The sequence below is a fragment of the Rattus norvegicus genome, chromosome 2 (assembly GCF_021556685.1).
Source record: "Rattus norvegicus strain SHRSP/BbbUtx chromosome 2, alternate assembly SHRSP_T2T, whole genome shotgun sequence".
NCBI classification, from domain to species: domain Eukaryota; kingdom Metazoa; phylum Chordata; class Mammalia; order Rodentia; family Muridae; genus Rattus; species Rattus norvegicus.
The window spans coordinates 32,962,512-32,974,881 of NC_141535.1; the positions used below are offsets into that span (position 1 = coordinate 32,962,512).

The following is a 12,370-nucleotide window of genomic DNA, read 5'->3' on the forward strand; positions in this document are numbered from 1 at the left end:
AAATGGGAACCAGGGAGTATTGTCACAGGAGAGGTGGGAGTCCAAGGGTAGAGTGCACAAGGACATCAGTGCTGAGGTGTCTGTCCTGAAATGTGTCTCCACCACCTGCTCTCAGACGCCAAGGCTTGGCAACAAATGTTAGGGACTGAGATAGACCAAAGGTGTGGATGAAAGAAGCAGTGTAGACAGATCCCAAGGACAAGGAGCCCAGGGCTTCAGAGAGTCTCTCTCTGCCCATGGGCTCATCTTCACTTTCCTCCAAGCAGAGCATTCTTGTTTCGTAAGATTGCTTTATAGCAGGTGAACTTCTCTACTGTATTCCTGGAGTCTGCCTTGGTACTGGCCCAGGGTAAGTAACAAAGATTTGTGAAATATGGAAGGATGGGATAGACAAATGGGCATTTTAAATATTTATAAGACAAATATTTATTAGCATTTTAAAAAGAAAATCCCATCAGTTGTTGCTTAGAGTAGCAAAGAAGACCTGTTGGAAGGATGGTATGAGTGGGCACTCTTTTAAACCCAGCTCTCAGAGACTGGTAGATCTCTGTGAACTTGGGTCTATCCTGGGCTACATAACAAGTTCCAAGTTCACCCAGGCTACGCAGTGATACCCAGACTTGAAAGAACCCATTAGAAAGCAGGAAGAGAGTTTCCAATATATGCCCACAATATAGCAAATAAATGCTTATTAAATGTAATTTTTCCCAAATTCCCTTTCCAGATGCCTCCTCCTACGGACCCTTAAGACCACACAGATTCTCCTCCATCTCTCTTTCCTTCTCTACCCCTTCTCCTCCCTCTGCTTATGAGGAGAAAAACAAAACAAAGAGAAAGAAAAAGGAAAGTCCAGCTGTTAAAATGATCATGAGACTTAAAGACCAGTAAGTGCCATCCCCATACACCAGCCCGGGGCTCTTGGTTTTCCCTTTGGGTTTGTGTGGGAATAACTCCAGGCAGACCTGAGCCTGGTAAAGTATGAAGCCGGTGAAGCTGGTGCCGATGTCTCCCTGTGGGCATTCGTGCCGTGGCCTCTCTACAGTGTCTTGTTTCCAGGCCTGTGGAGCTGGCCTTCGTTGCTCGTGCCTGAAATGCCCACAGTTGGAAAATGTAGGGAGTCTACGATTTGAAATACACTTTTTAAAAGATAGGAAACAATTATTTAGCGCAAGCTTAAGGTGTGTTAAGGTTGTCTGGGAGGGAAGGAGAAATACTTTTATCAGTATAGTTACTTTCTCAGCCTCCCTTACAGTTAGGCTAGTACTTGTGTCACGAGGTCCCAACTATTAAGACGGGGTTTCTTCATAGCTTGCCCACACAATCATATCTGTGTATGGTTTCTCCTCCTTGCATGCCAACCGTGGAGACTGCCTTAGAATATGGACTAGAAATACAAGAAATAGGACTAGATCTTTCTGTTGTTGTTAGCAGAAACACATTCAGGAAAAATCCGACCTCACTCTGATATTGGAGATTCGGGCTGCTGTTATTTTTGCTAACAAACACCAAAAGTGGTACTTTAAAGCAAATATATTACTTTGGAGGTAGACACTAACCTCCAAAGTATTAGAAATAAGCAAGTTGCCTTCTAAGAACCTAGAGAGTAAAGCCTAAAAGTATATGAAGAAAGGACTACAGTTTGAATGTAGTTTTGGGTGCATGATGCAGGTACATTGTTTTGGGAGTTTGGTGCCCAATGCAGCCCTAGTTAGCTTAAACAAGGTATACTGTCCTCAGAATGGAATTAATCCAAGACTTTTATGGAAAAGATATTTTAAAAACTAGTGAAGGACATGGAAGGAAGTCTAACTAGAGACTCTACCGTGTTCGCGGTTTAAAATGTAAGCTCTCCAAATTAACTACGAATACAGTACAATCCCAGGCGATGTCTGCTATGGTTGGATTTGATGCTGACTTGCCACCGATTAGAATCGCTTGAATTGGGACGCTCAGCTGAAGAACTGCCCCGACTGCTTTGATGGATGCGAGAAGACCCATTCCAATTGCGAGGGTCACTTTTTAGTACCAGCTCAGATGAAACGAGGTGTGTGCGGAAAGAGGATGGCTCGGCGTTGGCTCAGCTGGCTTCCCTTTCGCCGCTGAGTTGATTTAACCTGGCTTCTTCTGCTTCTAATTCCTTCACTGATAGCAGAAACGTGGGACAGTGGACCTTACCAGGAAACTTGGTAAGGTAGAGCGGGTCTGAGCCCCTGGAAGCTTTGGGTACACACCTGAGATGGTAGTTGGCTCCCTGCTCCCTGGAACAGATTCCTGGCCTGGAAGACGTGCCGCACTTCCTACATAAGGAAACCTGACCTGTGGTCATGTAGGCCCAGTGTTGTGTTTATAAAAGGATAAATAGAGGGGGGATATGTTCTATGGAAGTCTGGGGGAAAGGGGTGCCTCCGAGGGTCCATGTTGAGCCATTCCCTTCCTCCTGAGGGACCAGCCACAGGATGGTATGAGGGGAGTTAAGAGGGTAGGACGGAGAAAGAGAAAGAAGTAGAGAAGTAGAAGATTGTTAGAGGCCGCCATGAGCGCATGGAGAGAAGCGGGGAGGGGAATGGATAGAGAGGGGACAAAGGGAAAAGAGCAAGAGAGCGAGAGCAAGAAGGTGAGGAGGGGACAAGCAGCCCCTTTAACAGTCTCAGGCACACTTGGCTGTTGCCAGGTAACTGTAGGGGTGCAGCTTGGACAGAATGCTAACACCCACAACAGATTTCTCCTTGCTCTTGAAGTACCTAGAGGCCCTGAGTGTTGAGCCAACAAGCTCCCCTTCCTGGACGTTCCTCCCTGCAAACGGTATTTAATCTCTGGTCCACCCTGAGAAGTTGGTTTGCACCCATTTTCCACAATGGACAACCAATAAACAGTTTGGAACAGAGGACTGTCTCTTGAAACAGCCACGGGAGAGCATGGAGAAGGCCTTCGCCTACAGAGCCGTAGTCTGAATCTCCCATAGAAGGCCTCAGTGGACCCCCGGACAACCACTGCTACCTTCACTGATGAGCTAAGCTGGAGGTCCCAGCTCCGGCCCTGGGCTAGACACTGTCCTCAGCCTTCAAGCCCCCAACAGACCCAGACTTGTTGCACCAGGTCCCCTGGCACGTCATTCCTGACTTCTCTGTGACTTCTCTGCGTGGTTCTCCAGCAGCGACTGGAGGCCCGGAAGTCAGGGAACCCCAATTTCGATCTCCCCTATCTTACACTGCATCTTCCCACCCCCGGAGCGGTGTCTCAGCGCTTCCCTAAAACCAAACACCCGACATGGGGTAAGCACTGTCAAGCTCCCCAGTGAAGTGGAACGTAGTCCCACACAGAACCGATGTTTCTAGGCTTTCTTGGTGGACTAAGGATCAGCAGCTCTCAAGCAACCTCCTAGGCTTTCTTTTTTTTTTTTCTCAACACAACGAATTGCCTTTATTTCAGTATGCATCCACATTTCAACATTTAGTGGTCCTGAACAGAGTGGGGAGCGTAGCAATGAGCCAGGAGCCAGGCCCACCGACCTGCAAACATCTGCGAACGTGGTGACACAGAGCTCCTCTGGGTCCTTGCCGAGGGTCTGAGGAGCAACACTGAAACCCGAGTCTGCAGGGTCAGGGCCTCGTGCTCCAGCTGTCAGGCTCCACACCAGACCCGATGGGTGGCCAGGGTGACTGAGAGCCCTGTTCAAACCTCTTCAATTTGTAAAAGCAAAGCAGTTATGGGAAAAGGAACCAACTCAGAACCATGTGCACCCAGGACTCTCCGCATGGCCTTTCTCTAGGCATATATTCAAGGACCCTGAGCGCTGGCCCGTCTGAGTCGCCCGGTGACTGCTCTGTTCACCTCTAGACCTGAGCTCAAAGCTCAAGGGCTGATGGTGGTGGCAGGGCCGAGGACCCGGCGCTCCCTTCCCAGGCTGGTGGCAAGTGAACGAGTGTGGTCCGGAGCTAAGTGAGGGAGGCCAGGCTCTTCCAACCTCATCTGGTGGCTTCTGGCCACAGCAAGTGTTGGGTGGTGACGGGCAACAAGGGACTTGAGAAGGGGAAAGCAGCACCCCTTGATAAAGGTGGGGAGATGGGAAGCCCTGAATTCCTCACCCGCGGCCAATTTCAGAGGGAAGGGAGGTTACAATCTAAGCTTTGGCCAAGGGTGGGAGTGGAGGAGTGGGGACTATGGCTTGGATGGGGCAATCACTTAAGACTTAAGAAAGCAGGAGTGAGGCTGGGGATTTAGCTCAGTGGTAGAGCACTTACCTAGGAAGCGCAAGGCCCTGGGTTCGGTCCCCAGCTCCGAAAAAAAGAACCAAAAAAAAAAAAAAAAAAAAAAAAAAAAGAAAGCAGGAGTGAAGTCAAAGCGCCCCAAGCCCAGCGGTGGTCAGTCCCACGGCTGCTACCTGAAGCCTCTCCATCTATTCTAAGGGCCACCACACAGCTATGGTGTAGGGCAGGGCGGGCAAAGGCAGACCCAGGCCGAGTGCCAGCAGCAGGTGATTGTGTGAGATGTGTCTGTTCACAGTTGCGTTAGCTGTGCCCACCGCTCCCAAAGGAAACCGATTTCAACACACCTTCTTGATCCCAGAAGTTCAACCAGGCAGACAGCGGTTACACTCGACAGATGATGTTGCACAGCACAACTTAGGTATTTCAAATGGACAAGAAGTTAGTATCAGAGCAGTGTCTCAGGATGAAGTCTGAGTGGGGCTTCCTCTCCAGTACTTTGAGGTCTACAGATGGATCTAGAAAATTCACTACTGTGGAAAATGAAGACTTGGGTTGGATGGGGAAGGGAGGCCGGGGCCTTGGTGACTAATTGCTGCAACACTGTCCTTCTGGTGGCTGTGGCAGCTTCATGTTCTCTTTTGACATCATCAAGCGCCTTAGTTCCTGCAGGATGACTTTGATGCTGTGGGAATTCTGCCACTTTGCCAGCACTGCCATGGCTCGTGGATCCACCACTCCATTGGAACTGCTCACGCCACTCATATTGACTCTTGTCACAAATCTCACAGATGGGGGTGCTTCTGGATACTTAGGCCCACACTCTATCTTAAGGCTGTATATTCGGTTTTCATAAATTGTTCGTGGAGGCCCAATTATCACGCCTGTCCATCTTGTGAGCGTCATGTCCTCGTCATCCTCCAGACCCGAGCTAACTGTGCCGTCGCCTACTCCTTTCTGGCCTTCTTCCAGCTCTTCCAACAGTCGGAAATTTCGAGGGACTTTTACTCCCGAGCCTGTGGTGGCTGCCATCTTGCGTCACTGTCGCTCGAAGGCCGGCCCCTCCTAGGCTTTCTAAACTGCATTGAGGCTGTTGAGAAACCCAGCCTTGTGGACTGAGATTTGTGGAAGGGGTTTTGGCCTTCTTAGTGAGAGACAGCCACTGTGGGACAGACTACTGAGGCACCCAGCCTCAAGGAAAAAGCAACTGTCGGGTTCTCAGCTACTTGGTTAGCAGGCAACTGTTGCTACTGTTAGAGCATAAGCCGACTTAATAAATATTCACTCACAACCCATTTGTTCTGTTCTCCTACAGAAGCCCGACTAACATGAATATACAAAAAAAGAACCCCTAGAGATGAGTAGGGAGAGAGTTAGTCCACCAGAGGAGACACTGGGGACTGTTCTAATGTTCTCACTTGGGCTTCCTTATTGCTGGTACCTGGACCCTGCTATTCCCTTATGGAGTAATGACATAGATGGACCCAATCTCAAACAGTCACTCCGAAGCCACAATAAAACGAAAACCAAACAAACAAACAAACAAACAAACACAAAACCAACTTAATAATGTTGCTTAAGAACTGACACACACACAAGGGCGCTGTGCAACCCACAGAATACTAAGCACTCCCACCCCTCAAATAAAACAGAGGCCTGCTACCTCTGCACAGGCACAGTTTTAGTTTCGCCATGGTCTGCTCTCACTAGAGAAGATATCCACCGATGACAGTGGAGGGATGGCTCAGTGGTTAGAAGAACTAGCTGCTCTTGCAGGGGGCCCACGTTCCTTTCCCAGCACTCCCACTGGGTGGCTCACAACTGCCTGTAAATTCTGTCCCAGGAGATCCACCACCCTCTTCTGGCCTCCACAGGAATGGACACACAGATGTACAATTTTTTAAGTTGTCATTTGTTTTATTAATCCTTAGAAAAGAATGGAAGAAAGAGTTCCACTTAAGAGTGAGACAGTACATTGAAATAGGACTAAATGTGTTTAAAGAAAATAGACACTGGAGTATTGCACAACAGGGTTGACCATAAATAAGAGAAAACATGGCTGTCTAATGATCTTGGGTTTTTCTGGGCTTCTAATTATTAGAAGATTTTAATAGATGTGCATGTAGTTCAGCATCTGTCTCTTTTGCTCACTTTGTTTTTAGTCTTAGCTTTCTCTGTTTTAGAAGACTCATGAGTACACGTGTCTTCAGGGGCCTGACGCTGTGATCAACACTGTCACCAAGCAATGTGGGGATAAAGCGATTCACTTTATTTATATTTCCACCAGTGAGGGAAGTCAGAGCAGGAGCCTAAGGCGGGAACTGAAGCCGAGGCCATGGAGGAGTCCTGCATACTGGTTTGCCCTCTGTGGCTTACCAGTGATGTAATCCTGTACATATCTGTCAAGTCTCTAATTTTAGTTATTTGCTATGTCAATTTTTTACTGCAAGAACACAGAAAAAATTTATTACAAGAAAGAGAAAAAACTGGAAATAATGACAAAAATAGTATTTTTAAAAGATTCATTATATAAAAGATATATGTACATGTATTCTTTGCCAGAATTGTATATGTGTAGGTATGTGTACCGCTGAACGCAATACCTGTAGAGACCAGAAGAGGGCATTAGATCCCCAGAAACTAGAGTTATAGCTGGATGTGGTCTTGTCTAAATAAAGTAAACAAACAAACATAAATAAATAAATAAATAAATAAATAAATAAATAAATAAATAAAACAAGCCAAACTTTAAGAGAGCATGACAAAAAAGCAAAAGAATAATAGAAAAACTGTCAGGAGGTGAAGATTCAGATTGGTTGTTTATTAACAAACCCAAGGTAGTTCTTTCCAGCTCAGTTTGCCTACGTTACGAGATCTTTCACAAACATGTCCAGCACTGACCTAGTCAAGATAACTCCTCATAGACATGCCCAGAGGCTCACCTGCTGACTCAGTCTAGATCCTGTCAAGTTGACCATCAAAATTAACGATCGTATCATCTAAGAGAGAATCGCATTCGAACACCAGTCAGAAAAAGGTAAGTGCTGAAAACTTAGCCGAGGACAGTCCCCCACATCACTGCCAGCCCTGCTTTCCCTTGCGATGTCCCTGACCTATCTATCATTCCACCTGACAGAGGGATGGGGTCAAATGACCAAGGCAAAGGGATACTCATCATGAAGCTTTCCCATGAGGCATCGCTTTCTAAGTTCATGGTTGTACTGCTTCCTTTTCTGTTGTTGAGATAAAAACAAAACAAAAACCTGTGACTAAAACGACTTACAGAAGGAAGTGTTTGTTTTGACTTACATATCCAGGGAGCTGGATGAATCCATAATGACACCCACAGCACTGCAGGCGTGGCAACCAGAACAGGAAGCCGAGAGCTCACATTTTTCAACTGTGAGCGGGAAGCAGAGAGAGCAAATTGGAAATGTTGCCGGTCTTTAAACTCTCAAAGCCTGTCTGTAGTGACACATTTTATCCAACAAGGGCCACACCCCCGGACCTCACCAAACAACACCATGAACCGGAGACCAAATACGTGAGCCTGGGGGGGGGGGACATTTTCGCTCAAACCACTGCGTTGGTCCCCTTCCGGCTGCCCTCTTCCAGTTGCTCACCTCTGTTGTCTTTGGAATACCAAGCATCCCTCCTCTGACTGCAACAGCCTACCTTCCTCCCCTTCTCCTAACCTCTTTCCTTAGTCACCTCTAACTCCTTCCCTTTCTACTTTGAGAGCACACTACACCATTTGCTCCCACTATGTCCTTTGTAAAGGTTGTCATGACATGGCTTTCAGGGGTTTTATGGTGTTCTATCTATTCTCACCACCGGGTGATAAACTTCGGGAGGATGGGGACTGTCATCGTTCCCCATGATATTTTCAATGCCTTATTCATTCAAAACAGAGAAGTGGCTGGAGTGAGGAAATGAGCTATACACCAAGTAGCTCTGAAGTGGAAGCTTCTGGATGGGCCGTGTGATGCAGGCTCACGTGTCATCTTGCTGAGGCAAGACCCATGGGAGGACGCCTGGTGTTTGGAGAGAGTCTAAATAGGACTCGATGGACAGTGACGCATACTTGCATAGCTACTCTTGCAATATTTCATTGGTCTCGAGTTTTCCTGGGTAGTCCTGGTAGCTGCTGACTTGTGCTAATTTGGCAGAGGCCTGGCTGTTTCTGCTGGATCCTGCTACTGCTACTGATCCATATGTGCTATCCTGACACTACTGGTCTGAACTGCTGGTATCCTGACAGACGGAGATTAGAATCACCCCCAATGAACTACTTCTAGACAGGTCCACTTCTTCTTGTCCTATTTACCATCTTTCTTCCCTACCTTTGGATGGTGAGCCAGAAGGAAGCATTTGAGAACCCTTATTAAAAGTAAGTTTTAAAAAAAAATCTAAGCCTACATAGCATAGTATTCCAGAGGCTGTAGAAAGCTTAGCAAAACTATCCAAAAGGCTCATTATTACAGTTTTAGCTGGGTGTTGTGTACATGCTTGCAATCTTAGCATTCAGGAAGCTGGTACAGAGGATCCTGAGTTCAAGGTCAGCCTTGGCTATGCCACCAGACTGTCTCTAAGTAAACAAACAGACTACAGAGTCCTAAACTCCCTTCCTAACTACAGCCCCCACACTCAGATTCCAATGTGTCCTATCAAGACTGGAAAGGGGCAGAGGTCCATGGGTTTGCAATGCGCCCAACACAGCCCTCCAGATTCTGCATGCAATGGCTGTAATTACTGTAGGAATATAAAGAACTTACTGAAAGGGAGAGTTCTCCAGTAACTTTTTTTTCTTTTTTTCTTTTTTTTTTTTTCCGGAGCTGGGGACTGAACCCAGGGCCTTGAGCATGCTAGGCAAGCGCTCTACCACTGAGCTAAATCCCTAACCCCCTCCAGTAACTTTGATACATTGGCTGCTGTGAAGCCCACAGCTCTGGGTGTGTCACCCCTGTGCCTTAGATCCCTTCTAATGCAGCTCTCTCAACAGCCAGACCTACCAGCCAGTCTCACTTGCAGGTGACTCCCTTGCTCATTAAAACCTTCTTAATCTTCAGTCCTTTTTTCCTTATATCACGGAGACCTTCAATAATTAAATGTCGTGAAATATTCTATTTGAAGGGGAGCTAGAAAGGTAAAGTTACCTTTAACAAGTAATTTAAAAATTAATGTTTTTCAATCATCAGTGTAGAATGTCATTCACATCATAAACTTGAAAGCTGGGCCCCCAGATGAAATGTTTTGGCAAAAGCCATTTCACACTCATCCGAGGTCCCCATCATTAACTGCTCCTAACACTTCTTGACTGTTCTGCGTTTCTTTCTGTTGCTGTCTGACCAAAAGCAACTGGAGAAGGAAAGGGTTTTATTTCAACTTACACTTCCTTCACCATTGCACTGGGACAGCAGGCTGTGCCGCACCCCATCAATCAAAAAATGCCCCCAGGTTAATCTAATGGAGGCCACGCCCCAACCCAAGCTCCTTGTTCCTGTATGCCATATTGAAAACCAAGTTTACCCATCATGTTCTTACTAGACAAGAAGGAAGGAAGAGGCCACGGAGCTGGAAGTCCTCACTGGGGGACTGGGTTGAAGCATTTGAGGCTGTGTGTTCCTTTGCTTAGGTGTGAAATTCCTCCAGGTTCTCTTGCAGTTCTAAGTGTCATTGTCCCCAAGAGTTCAGCCTGAGCACTAACCAAGTGACTAAAGCTATGTCCTCACCAGATTCAGTTAGGGTTGACATGAATAGATACACTTACGGGTGTGGAGAAGTTAAAGTTTTAGTGGAAGTTGGTTCTGGAACAGTAGCAGACTGTGATACTCTTACACAGTCATTTGTAGTGCCTTAGGGTTAAAGTATACTGAGTTATAACCACCAATCGGCCATCTCTGGGGGAATCGAAGGGAAATGCGGTGTCCTCCAAAATACACATCGACCCCTCCCCAACTAAGCTACTTTCTATTAAGCAAAGTTCTTCTGGGGAAATCAGTAACTGTTGGTACCCAGGGTGACATTAAAGGAAGAGATAAAGAGCAATCAAAGAGATCAAAGCAAAAAAACAAAACAAAAAAACAACTCAATTTGGAATTGTATAATCAAATTCTATAATCTCTCTTGGCTTCTGTTTTGTACTCTGAAAATTGGCAACTGTATCTACTTCCAAGATTAATTAGATTAGGCATGCTGATCAAAACAATAAGAACACGGCAGATGGCCATTGTACATGAGGATGCTTCCTACCTGCGCTCTCTGTCCCCTCAAGAATCTGCAAAGTTTTCCTTTTGATTCTGCTATTCTGCCTACCCACTTGAGTTTGGATTTCAAAGCTCTTAGCAACTGCTCCTCTCATAATGCTGCTGCTTAAACAGGCAGTGGTGATGCATGCAGGTGATCTCAGCCTGCAGGAGGTGGGGGGCAGGAACACCCGGAATTCAAGGACTGCTTCAAGCTACTTAGGGAGATGAGGGCCAGCCTGGGCTATAGGAGACTGTGTGTGGTAGTTGTGGTAGTGGGGTGTGTGTGTGTGTGTGTGTGTGTGTGTGTGTGTGTGTGTGTGTTACTTAGTCTTAGGGGAGCACAGAGGCCTGTTTAAAAGTTAAGAAATGAGGGTTGGGGATTTAGCTCAGTGGTAGAGCGCTTGCCTAGGAAGCGCAAGGCCCTGGGTTCTGTCCCCAGCTCCTCCGAAAAAAAGAACCAAAAAAAAAAAAAAAGTTAAGAAATGTAACATTTAGCTTTCTTTTTTATTTCTTGAGTTGAAATTGCCCCCACCAGTCTTTCCTTGTTTAACTAAAAACTAATATCTAAGCAAATTTGCTTTTCCTTGGATAGTTCCTCCACAGGCATATTGGCTGGGAAAGTGAATTAGTCTCACACTCCCCAAGCATCTGCTGCTGTAACTCCCTTTCTCAGAATGAGCAACCTCCAAAGGGAGCATATTTTCCAACAAAGGGGCTGCGGGGAGCTGGAACCTCGGTCTTTTGGTAGCATGTTTGCACTTGCCTAGCATACACAGAGCCCTGCGTGTGCTCCCCAGACCCATATAAGCTATGATGGCACAAATGGCAGGCAGAGATGGGAAATTCAGAAACTGAAGGTCATCCCCAGCTACACAACTGTCTTGAGGCCAGATAGAGTTACAGGATGCTCCATCTCAAAAAGAATCGCCCAAACGAAGTTCAGATTCATCATCTTGTTTTAAGTGTGCCTAAGGTTTGAAAGAATATGCTTATCGGCCTGCGATGCTGAATTTCCCTTCAGAAGCCACACCCATAAAGACACCCAAGCTGCCAGGCCATGACTGTGAAAGACTAAATATTATACGCACGGTCAAACTGTCTTGGGCTATTTTTAAGAAAAGTAGTGTCTTGTTTTCTGTTTGCCTTCTGCACTATGTAGAAGCTACTATTCAGTGTGGAGCCCTTGGTAGGCCTCTAGCTTTAACCAGCTTAAAGCTAAGGCTGTTACACAACAGATTTCCTCATTTTGCTGTTGCCTGCCGACACAAAGTCCCCACCGATGTACTTGCTGGATGTATTGATTAATGGTCTTCTTTGTTCTGTGGCTGTAAATGTTTAAATGACTTCTTTCCTTTGAGAGAATGTCATCGAGGGTAACTTGGATACATGTACCCAGAAGTTAGTCACTTGGATTTGGCTCAGAACAAACCATTTGTTGGCTTTAAAACAGGGTCCTTGTACATAGCTAGGACTTACTGATTTCTGCACGCGCGCGCGCACACACACACACACACACACACACACACACACACACACACTTTCAAATATAGGTTCCCTAGACATGTGACATCTGTCTTTCTGAACCTGACTTATTTTACATAGCATAATGATTCCCAACTCCAGACATTTTTCTGAAGGTGTCACTTCACTTATCTTTATGGCTGCACGCAATTCCACCAAGTGTCCGTAACACATGCTCTTCACTAATTTCTTTTGTTGTTGTCCGTCTTCTAGGGTGATTCCACTTCCTGGCTCTTGGGGATAGTGCAGCAGCAAACACATGTGTGCAGGCGTCCCTGATGAGGCTCACGGATGAAACTAAGGAGTCTGCCTAAAGGTTTGAATGAGTGTGTTTGTCATCGCTACCCTCCCACCTCTCTCTCTCTCTCTCTCTCTCTCTCTCTCTCTCTCTCTCAT

General features: G+C 46.4%; 1 pseudogene; it reads right to left on the minus strand.

Annotated features, from left to right (window-relative positions):
* Positions 1-4,726: 4,726 nt before the first annotated feature.
* On the minus strand, positions 4,727-5,259 carry Ube2v1-ps20 (ubiquitin conjugating enzyme E2 V1, pseudogene 20; annotated as a pseudogene).
* Between the last annotated feature and the right edge of the window lie 7,111 nt (positions 5,260-12,370).